This window comes from Oenanthe melanoleuca, unplaced genomic scaffold (assembly GCF_029582105.1).
Source record: "Oenanthe melanoleuca isolate GR-GAL-2019-014 unplaced genomic scaffold, OMel1.0 S168, whole genome shotgun sequence".
In the NCBI taxonomy this organism is placed as follows: Eukaryota; Metazoa; Chordata; class Aves; order Passeriformes; family Muscicapidae; genus Oenanthe; species Oenanthe melanoleuca.
Window position 1 is genome coordinate 1643 of NW_026612817.1, and position 14143 is coordinate 15785.

Consider the following 14143-nt stretch of genomic DNA (forward strand, 5'->3'; position numbering starts at 1 on the left):
GCAGGCGCAGACAGGCGGCTGCGGACAGACGCCTTTCTCTGCCGGGGTCCTGTACTGCCGGGGGCGGTACCGAAGGCGGTCCCGGGGGCGGTACCAAGGGCGGAACCAGGGGCGGTACCAAGGGCGGCAGCGACGGCGGTACCCACGGCGGTACCGGGGGCGGTACCGGGCGAGGATCCAGGTGCCGGGCCGTGAGGTGATTCAGGGGCGGGGCCGGGCCCGGCACAGGTGCGCGGGGCCCCAGTGCGGCTGCGCGGGCCGGGGCCTATTTCTATGCGGCCGATCCGCTCCCGGCCCGTTCCGTTCGGGAACACTCGTGCTGGGAGGCGGCGGGATCCTCGTCGGAGCGCTGTGCCAGGGACAGCTCCCGGTTCTGCGCGAATCCTGGGGCGCTCAGGTAGGACCAGGGTCGGGTCTAGTGGCGGTATTGGCTGGGGGTTCCAGGCGGTGCCGCCTCTCCCCGGGCAGGCAGGGTGCGGGTAGCGGGGCCGGGATCGGGATCGCCGCAGGCAGCAGCAGCAGCCGCCCCGGACGGGCGCTGGGGCTGAGCCCGGCGCTGCCGCTCCCATTCCGTTCCGGCGGCCGCGGCACTCTGGACACGGTCCCGCTGCGGCCGCGGGGAGCCGGGGCTCTGCCGGTAACCGCGCCCGGAAGAACGGCGGCGGGATCTCCCCGTGTAGACGCTGCATCGCGGCTGGACCCGGCCGGGGCGCGGGGGCCGCCGTGCCAGCCCTGGAGCCCCAAATCCCGGCGCTCCCGGTGCCCCCGTCCCGCAGAGGCCCCGCAGCCCCGAGCGCGGAGCAGCGCCCGGCCCCCCGTTCCCGTGCGCGCACAGCCCCGGGGCTGCTGCCCGCGCACCCCTGCGGAACGAGCGGGGCTGGGGCGCGGGAGGAGCCGCTCGGCGGGGCCGGGCAGGGTTCTGCTCGGGCTGCTTCTCCATCACCTGCTAGGTGCGACGCTCCCCCTCTCCCTTGCTTTGCAACTCCAAGAAGCTCTGCAATGGCAAAGCCTCTTTTATTAAAACTCGGCTGCGGCTTTTCCCCTTTGCTTCCAGGTCACGGGATATACTGGGATTGAGAGGGTTCCTAAAATCCGACTCTCGAGGACACGGTCCGTGGGAGAATTGAACTCACAGCCTTGGCACTACCTGGACTGTGCTCCAACTGACTGAGCCCTCTGCATCCCAGGTATGAAACTCCCAAGGATGGGAATCCTTGGCTCCAGCAAGCTGCACAGAGGCCTCAGTGCCTCCCACTCACTGCCAGCAATGCTCCTTGGTGTTTCTGTGTGTCCCAGCTGCGGGGAACGGGGGGCAGGACGAGGCCAGGAGTCCCTGAAAGGCATCCAGCACCTCTTGTCCTTGGGCCCTCGGGGCAAGGGCTGTGCCTGCAGTATCCTGCCCCTGCCAAGCGCATGGCCCGGGATGGGCGCTGGGTGCCCGGCCGGCGATGGCACGGACACGGCTCAAGGGCTGCCCGTGGCTCCCAGGCCAGGGAGCAGGCTCCTGGAGATGCTCCAGCCTGGATACAGGCCACTGACAGCCCAAAAGCAGCCCAAGGAGCAGCTGGCGTGTCCTGGTGATGGTGGCACGGGCTGCGTGCAGAGGGGCTCAGACAGCAATTCCTGGTTCCAGCCTCCCAGAGCTCCCAGGCAGCTGCCAGGTATGTCCTGTCCACCCCAATTCCCTTCCCTTCCCTTCCTGCCTGAGGCCTCATTCAGCAGCAGCAGCACTAAAGCCAAGGCAATCTTGCCTCACAGCTATTAAATGCCAACCGACAGCCTGCAGAGATGCCTTCAAATCAAAGGTTCAGGTGGGATGAAGTTTTGTTTGCACGAAGGTGGGAGTTTCCAGGGAGCCAGCTGGAAGTGCAGAAGGGATGGAAAGCTTTCCCAGGTGGGTCCCACTGGAGGTGTGCTGGAGGCAGGGATGTGCACCCTTTGCTGAGGGAAAAGAACTTGCTGAGGCCACTGCTGAGGCCCTGAAAGGAGCTGAGCTGCTGCAGGGAGAGATGTCCTCCCGTGGGCACGGGGAGCTGCCTTGGCACGGGACGGGAGCGCCCCCGGCCCTGCCTTCTCCTGCTTGTAAATATCACCTGGAGCCCCGGCTCAGGGGGGCTAAATCAGCTGGACTCCAGGCAGCTCTGTCAAGTGCCCCCAGGAACATGGGTGGGGCTGGGGGATGAGGGCTTTAAATAGCCAATTCTTTGGAACAGATGCCTGTCCCTGTCCCGATGCTGCTGAGCTTCCTTGGACGCTCTGCCCGTTCCTGGCACAGCTGGCGTTCAAGGGGCAGCTCTGCACGGGAATATCCACCCTCCGTGAGGCACTGTGAGGGTATGGCAGCAGGAACTGAGCAGATAATTGGGGGCTGTGGGATAATTCACGGGAACTAGCAAAGCTGAGAGCGAGCCCCGAGTCTGGGCGCTGCACAGAGAACAATCTTTGTGCTGCCCTGTCAGCTCAACGCCCGGGCTGGGAAGTTTTGGGAGTCAAATGTATGGAATTTTACAAATCACAGTAACTGGGCTGTGATCACCCAGAGGGACAATCCAAGTCCCAGATGATTCCTCCACAATCCAATCTGGGGATTTTAAAGCCCTCATGGTGGCCCTGTGCCTGCCAGGAGCTCTGACTGTGCTTTTCCTTTCCTACCAGCTCGTGAGCAGTGTCAGGGCCACCATGAGGGCTTTGAAATCCAGACAGACCCCAAATCCCACACAGTGACTAATACGAATGAAGAACTGCACTGTTCTCATCAGAAGCTCAAAACGCTTGTTTATGAATTTTATGACAGCAATGTAATGGAATCCCACGAGCCTCATTAATGCTTTTGGTTTCATTCTTATGTATTTTTAATCCCTCATTTGGCAGCTGGTAAAACTTATCCTGGAATTCAGAAGCAGGGCTGGCTCTGACCTTCACCTCTGGTCCCACTTTGTGCAAACACCACTTGTGCCAGGGTGAACAGATGGCATGGCCTGTGCCCACTGCCTGGGATTCACCCAACCAAAACCAAGAGCAAATGCTGGTAGGGCTTTAAGAACTGGAAATAACTTGGAAACAAAATAATTCACCTTTTTCTTCTGGTCCTTTTTTTTTTTTTTTTTTTTTTTTTTTCTTCCAGGTGCTGGACTTGCCTCTGTGGATGTGCACTGAGCTCTCACTGCAGGGGACTGTCAGTTCTGACTGGCTGTGAGTTTGTGTTCTTCTCACTGGGAATCAGAAATGATCATTACTTAGACCACCGAAATCTTTTCTGAAACCTTTCCCCTTTCCGCCCTTTGCTGATAAGTCTTCTCTTTCTGCCTTTAACTCTACAGCTGTTCCCTGACGTGATTTCCCCTGCCTCACTTCTGTGCAGCTCCTAGCTGGGGAAAACTGGGATAACTTAGAGGGGACAGAGGTGAAACTTTTAGCTGGATTTTTCTAAAATTTTCTAATGATACTGAAATTATTTCCAATTGCCCCAGTGAGAAGAACACCAACTTGCAGGCATCAAAAGCTCCAAACTCGTTTAATTGAGGCAGGTCCAAGGAAAAACCCAGCCATGCCAGGCTGAGGCTGGAACCCGCTCATAATTCATTGTTGGTGTCTGCTGCAGTCTAGGAATAGTTCTCTCATTTGTCACTTGCTTGATCTGCTTTTATATCCCTGATTCAAATGGAGTTAGGCAAACTTCATGTTTGCTATTAGGCTATGAAGAAGCCTATTGTAACCAGCAAATGCTTTTCTTAGATGGAAATGTGCATGCAAAATACAAAGAGCTTTGATACTGAGATTTTTTTTTCCCCCCCCTGAGGTTCAAGTATTTTATCATTTTAATAGTATTTCATTTTCCTGTTGCACTCATTTTTAGAGTGCATCTTTTGTATTAGCTCTGAGTACCATAATTCCTTCCAAATTCCTGTGGCACTATTACCATAACTACACAATTAGCTACAGCTGGATGTAGCAGAGGTGAACACTAAATAATTTTGTTGGCAGGAAGCTCAGTGTCTTTTAACCCAGACACCTTCTTTACTGATGCCTGGTTTGTTACTCTGCTTTAGGGAGTATGGGGAACTTCAGATACAAAGAAGAGAATTTAAAAGTTATAATTGTACAAGTTTGTTATGCAAAAAGGTGCTGAAGGTGCTGTGGATTTGTTTTGGATTGTTATTTGTGGGTTTTTTGTTTGTTTGTTTTCTTTTGGGATTTTTTGTGTTTGTTTTTGGTGTGGTTTTTTTTTTGGTTTTTTTTTTTGTTTGTTTGTTTGTTTGTTTTTTAGGTTTTTTTTTTTTGTTTGTTTGTTTGTTTTCCTTCCCCTAGCTTGAAGAAACTTGAAGAAGGAATTTGGATGCTGAGAAGAGCATCAGTGTGTTCACTGGCAGCACGGGCTGGGATGAGGGCCGAGCAGGACCCAAGCTGCAGCACTTCAACCATTCAGCTTTCACCTCCTGTTTTATCACGGCCTTTATGAGACAGATGTGAATCGATGAGTCCCAGGCCGAGCCGTGCCCGTGCCCTGTTCTGTCGGAGCTGGTGCTTTCCTGACAGGTTCAGCAGCCACGCTCTGTAATAAATACTCCTGGGTCTGCTGCTGTTCCTCTTCCAGCTTTATATTCAATTTTCCACCCCTTCTCTCCTCTCTGTCCGCTGTGTCTTTTGTGTTCCTTTCTTGGCCTGTGTGCTCCCCATCCCATTCCCTTTCACTGCTTCACTTTCTCTTGTTCTTCTTTTTCTTTTTTGAAATGAATACTCAAAATTTATGTAATATCTCTTACTCAGTCCCTCTCCCTGTTCTGTCCTACTTTTTGCCACTCTCTCTGTCTCACTTGCTGCCTGCATCTTTATTTCTCCTTTCTTCCTCTCCTTGTCCCTCAGTCCTGCACCGTGACTGTGTTTCTTTGTCCCTGTCACTGTCCCTTTGCCTGTACCTGTGTGCACCTGCTGCCCAGTGCTCCTCCCTGACCGTCCCCTCTCTTGGTGAGCCTCTGTCCTGCTGGCCGTGCCTCTCTGTCTCCGTCCCTGTGCTGCTCCTTGGCCGCGTTTGCCCGCCCCGGCACGTGCCGCGGTCGATTCCTCTGCGGGTTCTTGTTTCCCTCTTTGTATCCCTCAGTCCTTGCTGCGTGTTTGGCACCGTGTTTCATTCTGCGTCCTTCTCCGTGCCTCGCTCGTGTTCCTGTTTTATTCTGTGTGGCTCTGTGGAGCTCCCCGTGCCGGTGGTTCCCATGGGTGTGTCCCATTTGCTGTCCCTGTTCTTTTTTAATCCCTCTCTGTGTGCGGCCCATTCACCATCCCAGGTGTTTTTGGATTTTTTGTTTTTTTTTCCATTTCATCCTGCGCCTTGATCTTAGTTTTCTTGCTGTGTCCTCTCTGCTGGTGCTTCCTCTTCTGCCCCTTGTTGCCTGTGTCTGCGGGGCTGAGAAGGAACTTCAGCCCTTCTGGGGGCTGTCCCCCACTTCCTTGCGTGAGCAGAGTCCCTTTTTGAGGGGATGGACCGTGGGAAGGGTTCGAATAAAGTGCCGTGCTCCTGCCCGAGGCAGTTGTAGTTGTTGTGTGCCTTCTTTGGGGGTGAGGAAAAAAGGCTGAGGGGGACAGGGGGTGGAGACTCGGGGGCTCCCGTGTCCTTTGGGGCACCCAAAGGTCCCGAGGAGAGGGAGCCACGCTGCGGTGAAGGAGCAGCTGAGTGGGGAGTGGGGGGGGTGGTGCCGGGTGCTGTCCCCCAGAGGGACCCAAGAGTGCCAGAACATTCACAGGGAGGGCTGGGTGTAGAAGACAGCAAAATATAAATATAAAAAATACCTAACTACAGCTTAAATAAATGTTTTATTTGGTTAGAGAAGGGTTTTTTAATAGATAATCTAAATATAAAATAAAAATAGAAAAATAAAAATATATTTATATAAATATAAAATATATACAAATAGAAGTAACAACTTTATATTAAATATATAAATAATGCAAATATATAGTGTATGAATATAAATTATATATAGAAATACGTATATAGAAATACGCAAATAATATAGTTTAAAATAAATGGGGTTTTTTTGTTTTATTTGGTAAACGCAGGTTTTTTTATAATTAATGTAAGCAAAATAAATACACAAATATACAATAAGTTTATAAAGACATAAAAGTAGAAGTATTTGTGCATACATGAATATATGTAAGTAAATACATAAATATATAGATCAATATAAATGTAGGATATAAATAATATATACTTCTGGTGTAATATATTTATAATAGAGATACATTGATTGCAGACATAAAAATGAAAAATATAAATAGAAACATTTAAATATAGTTTAAAATAAAGGGTTTTTTTGTTTGTATTTGGGTAAAGGTGGGGCTTTTAAATAAAATTTGAAACATACACATATATAATATATAAAGATATATGCATAAAATAGAAATGAATTTTAACAATATAAATATTATGTGTACAATAAATAATAAAAATAATATTGTATATATGTTATAATGCAACCTTAATTGAAAATATAAAATGTGTATAGATTGTGAATGTGAATATAAATTAAATATTAATAGATTTTTATTCAAAGGGGTTTTTTTATTATTTGCTTTTAGTTTTGGTCGGGGTGTTTTGGGGGCATTCTTTTAGGAGGATTTTTTGAAGGGATGGGACTCGTTGCTTTTTGCCTTCGCTTCTCTCTCTGTCCCCAAAGCGCCGCAGCCCCGGGCTGAGCTCGGCGCAGTGCTGCCGCCTTGTGGACACAGCGCGGTACTGCAGCCAGCCCCGAGCCGGCAATGGCAGCGCTGCCGCCTTGTGGGCACAGCGCGGTACTGCAGCCAGCCCCGAGCCGGCAATGGCAGTGCTGCCGCCTTGTGGACACAGCGCGGTACTGCAGCTGCCCCCGAGCCGGCAATGGCAGCGCTGCCGCCTTGTGGGCACAGCGCGGTACTGCTGCCAGCCCCGAGCCGGCAATGGCAGCGCTGCCGCCTTGTGGGCACAGCGCGGTACTGCAGCCGCCGCCGCTCCGGCGCCCTGGCAGCGCTGCCGTCCTGTGGGCACAGCGCGGTGCTGCGCGCGTGCCCTTCCGATGATGGGAGCGAGCGCGTGCCGGGACGCTGCCCTGTAGGGCTGCCGCCACGCTGCGGAAGTGGCCTCTGCCAGTACTAGAGATGGCGGCCGAGGAGGGCGGAAGTGACGTCTTGCCACTCTCAAGATGGCGGTTTGGCCGCCACTCGTTTGACCTTCTATATATGGCGGCAGAAAGGGCGGGAAAATCAAGGACCCCAGTCTGTTTTTTGGGCTGCCTGCCCGCGACGCCGACACCGATCCCCGCGGTGCGATTTTCTGCGGCGTTTCCGAGAGCGCGGACACGGGCTGTGGGCTCAACGGCGCCGCGGGCGCGCGGGAAACGGGCAGGCGCAGACAGGCGGCTGCGGACAGACGCCTTTCTCTGCCGGGGTCCTGTACTGCCGGGGGCGGTACCGAAGGCGGTCCGGGGGCGGTACCAAGGGCGGAACCAGGGGCGGTACCAAGGGCGGCAGCGACGGCGGTACCCACGGCGGTACCGGGGGGCGGTACCGGGCGAGGATCCAGGTGCCGGGCCGTGAGGTGATTCAGGGGCGGGGCCGGGCCCGGCACAGGTGCGCGGGGCCCCAGTGCGGCTGCGCGGGCCGGGGCCTATTTCTATGCGGCCGATCCGCTCCCGGCCCGTTCCGTTCGGGAACACTCGTGCTGGGAGGCGGCGGGATCCTCGTCGGAGCGCTGTGCCAGGGACAGCTCCCGGTTCTGCGCGAATCCTGGGGCGCTCAGGTAGGACCAGGGTCGGGTCTAGGTTTTGGCGGTATTGGCTGGGGGTTCCAGGCGGTGCCGCCTCTCCCCGGGCAGGCAGGGTGCGGGTAGCGGGGCCGGGATCGGGATCGCCGCAGGCAGCAGCAGCAGCCGCCCCGGACGGGCGCTGGGGCTGAGCCCGGCGCTGCCGCTCCCATTCGTTCCGGCGGCCGCGGCACTCTGGACACGGTCCCGCTGCGGCCGCGGGGAGCCGGGGCTCTGCCGGTAACCGCGCCCGGAAGAACGGCGGCGGGATCTCCCCGTGTAGACGCTGCATCGCGGCTGGACCCGGCGGGCGCGGGGAGCGCCGTGCCAGCCCTGGAGCCCCAAATCCCGGCGCTCCCGGTGCCCCCGTCCCGCAGAGGCCCCGCAGCCCTGAGCGCGGAGCAGCGCCCGGCCCCCCGTTCCCGTGCGCGACAGCCCCGGGGCTGCTGCCCGCGCACCCCTGCGGAACGAGCGGGGGGGCGCGGGAGGAGCGGCTCGGCGGGCGGGCAGGGTTCTGCTCGGGCTGCTTCTCCATCACCTGCTAGGTGCGACGCTCCCCCTCTCCCTTGCTTTGCAACTCCAAGAAGCTCTGCAATGGCAAAGCCTCTTTTATTAAAACTCGGCTGCGGCTTTTCCCCTTTGCTTCCAGGTCACGGGATATACTGGGATTGAGAGGGTTCCTAAAATCCGACTCTCGAGGACACGGTCCGTGGGAGAATTGAACTCACAGCCTTGGCACTACCTGGGCTGTGCTCCGACTGACTGAGCCCTCTGCATCACAGGTATGAAACTCCCAAGGATGGGAATCCTTGGCTCCAGCAAGCTGCACAGAGGTCTCAGTGCTTCCCACTCACTGCCAGCAATGCTCCTTGTTGTTTCTGTGTGTCCCAGCTGCGGGGAACGGGGGGCAGGAGGAGGCCAGGAGTCCCCGAAAGGCATCCAGCACCTCTTGTCCATGGGCCCTCGGGGCAGGGGCTGTGCCTGCAGTATCCTGCCCCTGCCAAGCGCATGGCCCGGGATGGGCGCTGGGTGCCCGGCCGGCGATGGCACGGACACGGCTCAAGGGCTGCCCGTGGCTCCCGGGCCAGGGAGCAGGCTCCTGGAGATGCTCCAGCCTGGATACAGGCCACTGACAGCCCAAAAGCAGCCCAAGGAGCAGCTGGCGTGTCCTGGTGATGGTGGCACGGGCTGCGTGCAGAGGGGCTCAGACAGCAATTCCTGGTTCCAGCCTCCCAGAGCTCCCAGGCAGCTGCCAGGTATGTCCTGTCCACCCCAATTCCCTTCCCTTCCCTTCCTGCCTGAGGCCTCGTTCAGCAGCAGCAGCACTAAGCTCTCGCAGCCCGAACTCGGCGTCACCCTCCCCTCTATTCACACACCCCCCGCTCCCCGCTCCATCCGGGCAGCGCCGGCGGGGACGCCGCTGCAATCCGGATCTCCGGCGAGGAGAACAGCATTGCTGCCCTGCCGGATTGAGAAATCCGATTCCTTGCAGAGATTGAGGGGATAGGGAGCTGATCCTCAGGCTGGCTTTTGGCAGCGGCAATTGGGTGAGATGGGGAGAGGGGACACTCCCCCGGATCCGTTAAAGCCAGCTCTGCTGGGTTTGGGTATCTCTCCTCAAAAACTGATCGCACCGAAGGGGGCTTGAGGAAGCAGCGGGATGCCCTGGGGGCTGTGCTGGAACCCCCAGCCCCGGTGAGGAATGCTGGGCAGTGCCGGCTCCGAGGGGACCCGGAGCCGGGAACAGCCCCGGTTCGGCCCCGGGCCCGGGCAGGACGGGGCGCCGGGGATTGAGGGGCGGGGCCGGGCGGGGATTGAGGGGCGGGGCCGGGCGGGGATTGAGGGGCGGGGCCGAGCCCGACTCAGGTGCGCGGGGCCCCAGTGCGGCTGCGCGGGCCGGGGCCCCTTTCAATGCGGCCCAGCCGGTCCCGGCCCGCTCCATTCGGGAACGCTCGTGCTGGGATGCGGCGGGATCCTCGTCCGAGTGCTGTGCTGAGCGCGACGCAGGGACCGGCCCCGGTGCTGCCCGAATCCTGAGGCGCTCAGGTAGGACCAGGGGTGGGGTCTGGGTTTTGCCGGTGCTGGCTGGGGGTTCCGGGCGGTTGCCGCCTCTCCCCGGGCACGGCCGGGTGACGCGGGTTTAGCGGGGCCTGGGATCGGGATCGCCGCGGGCCTGGCCAGCAGCAGACCGTTCCTGGACGGGCGCGCGGGCTGAAGCCCGGCGCTGCCGCATGCCGCTCCCGCTCCGCTGCGGCGCCGCGGGGAGCCGGGGACTCTGCCCCGGTAACGCGCCGGCAAGGAAGACGGCGTCGGGATTCTCCGTGTAGACGCATGCATCGCGGCTGGAGCCGGCCGGGGCGCGGGGAAGCCCTGGGAGCCCCAAATCCCGGCGCTCCGGTGCCCCCGTCCCGCAGAGCCCGCTAAGCCCCGATCGCGGAGCAGAGCCCGGCTCCCCGTTCCCTGTTGCCGCGCAAAGCCCGGGCTGCTGCCAGCGCCGCCCTGCTGGAGTGTGCTGAAGGCAGGGATATGTGTCACACTTTGCTGAGGAAAAGAACTTGGCTGCACGGCCCTGGAAAGGAGCTGAGCTGCCCTGCAAGGGAGAGATGTCCTCCACGTGGGCACGGGGAGCTGCCTTGGCACGGGACGGGAGCGCCCCCGGCCCTGCCTTCTCCTGCTTGAAATATCACCTGGAGCCCCGGCTCAGGGGGGCTAAATCAGCTGGACTCCAGGCAGCTCTGTCAGCTGCCCCCAGGGACATGGGTGGGGCTGGGGGATGAGGGCTTTAGATAGCCAATTGTTTGGAGCAGATGCCTGTCCCTGTCCCGATGCTGCTGAGCTTCCTTGGACGCTCTGCCCGTTCCTGGCACAGCTGGCGTTCAAGCGGCAGCTCTGCACGGGAATATCCACCCTCCGTGAGGCACTGTGAGGGTATGGCAGCAGGAACTGAGCAGGGAATTGGGGGCTGTGGGATAATTCACGGGAACTAGCAAAGCTGAGAGCGAGCCCCGAGTCTGGGCCCTGCACAGAGAACAATCTTTGTGCTGCCCTGTCACCTTTTTCTTCTGATTCTTTTTTTTTTTTTTTTTCTTTCAGGTGCTGGACTTGCCTCTGTGGATGTGTGCTGAGCTCTCACTACAGGGGGACTGTGAGGCCTGACTGGCTGTGAGTTTGTGTTCTTCTCACAGGAGAATCAGAAATGATCATTAATTAGACCACAGAAATCTTTTCTGAAACCTTTCCCCTTTCCTGCCCTTTGCTGGTAAGTCTTTTCTTTCTGCCTTTAACTCTACAGCTGTTCCCTGATGTCATTGCCCCTGTCTCACTTCTGTGCAGCTCCTAGCTGGGGAAGACTCATAATAGAGCTTGTAACAAGTAAGCACTTGTTTCTACACTTTTTTCCAAAACTTTCACCAGAACTTAATTTCACTAGTTAGGAAGCGTGGTGAGGGCTGCAGGAGGAGCAGGAATAGGGGAGGGAAGCCTTGAGCACTGCAGGCTACAAAGATATGCATTTATCAATTTGATTTAGTCCTGCTGCGTTAAGGATACCTAAATAGGCAAAATCCAAGGCACAGGGTGAAGTTCCTGTGACAATGCTACTGTGTGTTTATCTTGAATTACTCAGTGTGCCCCATTTCCCTTTAATAACTGCTCTGATACCCCTGTAGAAACAAACACAACATGGGTGGGACAATGCACCTCAGACTCCACAAGAGTGGCACCTCTACCTCGTATGGCAATGCCATTTTAGTACAGCCCAACTGTCTCACAGCAGAGGGCCAAAGGCCCCTGGGAAAACAATTCTGGCACGCCCCTGAGCCCTTCCCCGGCTCTGTGGGGTGCCCCTGAGCCCTTCCCCGGCTCTGTGTGCCCCAGCTGCCCTGTCACCTCACCCCATGGACACACTGCTCCCTGCAGCACACACACACTGCTGCCTTCCTGGCAGCTCCCAGGCACCTACCAGCCACGTGTTGGACGGGATCAGGAGGGAAAACAGCCCTTCTGCAGCCATTTTCTGGGCAGCTGGCAGTGATTCACGCACAAGGGGCATGGATACCATCAGTGGGTTCCCCTCAAAGTCTGTCCACATCCAGCAGCACACGGTGCTATTCACCATCTGCATCAGTGACACGCACAGGGAGTTAGGGAGGAGAACTCCTTAGTTCAGCAGGAAGCAGCAGGGCAGGAGAGGGGAGAGGGGCTCACTGGGATGGGATGGGAAGTCACAGTGAGCCTGGCAAATGGCCCCTGCAGTGTGCAGGGAGAGGCTGTGCAAGGAGAATGGCAAAGTGTAACTCAGAATGGCAATTATTAGTAGAGTTTTGGTTGGAAAGGGCATGAAAAGTACCCTCACCTGGACAAGAGTTATTTCACTCTGTGATGTATTGACAGGAGTGCCCAAATCCCAGCTGGAGTAACCCTTGTGATGCCATCAGCATTGGGAATGTCTGGCTCTGAGAGTTCTCTGTGTGGCAGGGGGTCCCAACTTCAGGGAAATAGTGGGGCCCTTGGAAAGGCAGGAGAGGGAATCCTCAAAGGCCTGAGAGCCTGGTTTGTGACAGAGAACTGTAGTGGTGGGAAGACTGAAAGTTCTGAAATTTTTGAAAGTGTTGAGGCTTTTGAAAATACTCTTCAAAAAGAATGAATTTGTTATCCATGTGCACTTGGGATCAGGCAGAGAATCCTGAGCTGCAGTTCCGGGTGGAGTGGTTCATGCCAGACCCTTGTAGCCCTGGAACAGCATTTTTGACGTGAAGTCCCTGTAAGACTCTGAGAAGAAACTCAGACTGAGATTTGTTGGTGTCGCTGCGCACTCTGAGGTAGAGAGGGCCAAGAGCTGACCCACTGTCAGTCATTTCCAGCTGTGTTACCTGTGATTTCACACAGAACTGGCGCTGTGATTTGTGGCTGCTGGTGTCAAGGTGACCAAGAAGTCTGTAGAAGGGGATTCCAGTGGAGGGGTTGGAAAGGCAAAGGGCTGTGCTGGGTGCCCCACCTTGGCAGCAGCTCTGGGGTCTCAGGCTGGCAGCCCTCCTCAGCTTTTCCACAAGGGATAAATCACTTTAATGTGTGAAGGGAAATAAATTAGTATTTTACTGTTAAATTAACTAATAGATCAAACGTCTTGCAATGTGCTTGCAGTCCTTCAGAATTTTCTCCAGGTAACATTTGCTGAATGACACCTTTCAGATCCCAGTCCCCCTTAAAGCAGCTTGGGTGCTCAAACTTAGAGGGCTTTTCCAGTTGTAGGAGCAAGGAAAATGCAGTCTGACTGCTGCTGCCCAGTCCTGACCCAGAGGAGTGTCTGTAGCAGCAGAGGGTGGCAGCCCAGGGTGACCAGCACCTTGCCATTGCAGGTGGCACCCGGGTGGGTCTGGAGCGTTGTCTTCTGGTTGCAACCCCGTTGTTTTGTTGTGATCCCGTGTTCAGGATCCTGGGAGGAGCAGCTGTCTGGAGGCAGGGAAGGGCAGTCCCAGCATGGTCCTGTAGAAGCTTTCCTGTCATCCTCCTGGTGCTCCTCAGAGCTGTAGATGGAAAGAAGTGGGCTGTGCTGTGCCACTGCCAGCATCTCCACTGCTCCTTGCTGGGTGATTCTCTTGCACCAAAACAGGACAGTTCTGCCCCCTTCACCTTCTCATTAAATCAGAGTCTAGGAAAAATGTTACTCCCTCCAGATTTAGAAGTGTGATAGCTCAGCTGTCTGTGCAGAATTTCCAAACAGTAACTTGGGGTGTCATTGCCAAAAACTTTGGGTTCCTTTACCCACCAGGCCGTGTCTCCAATCCCAGCCCACGTTCCAATGAACGTGTCACTCACTCCTGCAGACGTTGCCATCAAAGCAGTGCAGATTCCCTGGGTTCTGGGGTGCTTCTGTGTTTTTGAGTGGATGTTTTCAGCTTAACAGTGTGTTGGGGCTGGGGAGGGTGGGGAGACACAAGCCTTTGCTGACCCTGACAGAGCTGAGCAGTGCTAGGGAGAGAAAAACCAAGAGAAATTGACGGTGTGGTAGCAGAGAAGCCATGGGATCATTTCTTTTGTTATTTGCAGATAAGAAAATGACCCAGTGGGAAGAGCCCAGGCTGCAGAACCCAGCCATCATCACAGGCCCAGTAAGTAGAGCTGTGGGATCCTGCAGGAAATGCCTGACTGGGGCACAGCTGGAGGAGCAGCAGCCCCTGCCTGCTCCTGGGCTCAGGGGTGGGCAGCCTGGGAAGCAGGAGCTCTCTGCCCACACATCTAAGGCAGAGGAAGCTGGGGATGTCACAGCAGGCTCTGGGCAGCCTCCCTGCTTGCTCAGGGTTTGGGGATGCCTAAGGGGAAAGTGCCCCTGTTTGCCTTACCTGGGTCATTCCTGGCAGTAGCATTTCA

At 56.2% G+C, this 14143-nt stretch overlaps 1 long non-coding RNA gene across 1 annotated transcript; it reads left to right on the plus strand.

The window, feature by feature from the left end:
• Positions 1 to 1512: 1512 nt before the first annotated feature.
• LOC130266719 (uncharacterized) lies at positions 1513 to 10914 on the plus strand. The gene is made up of 3 exons (XR_008842964.1): positions 1513 to 1661; positions 1759 to 1894; positions 10868 to 10914. It is a non-coding gene; the product is annotated as an uncharacterized LOC130266719 (long non-coding RNA).
• The last annotated feature ends 3229 nt before the right edge of the window (positions 10915 to 14143 follow it).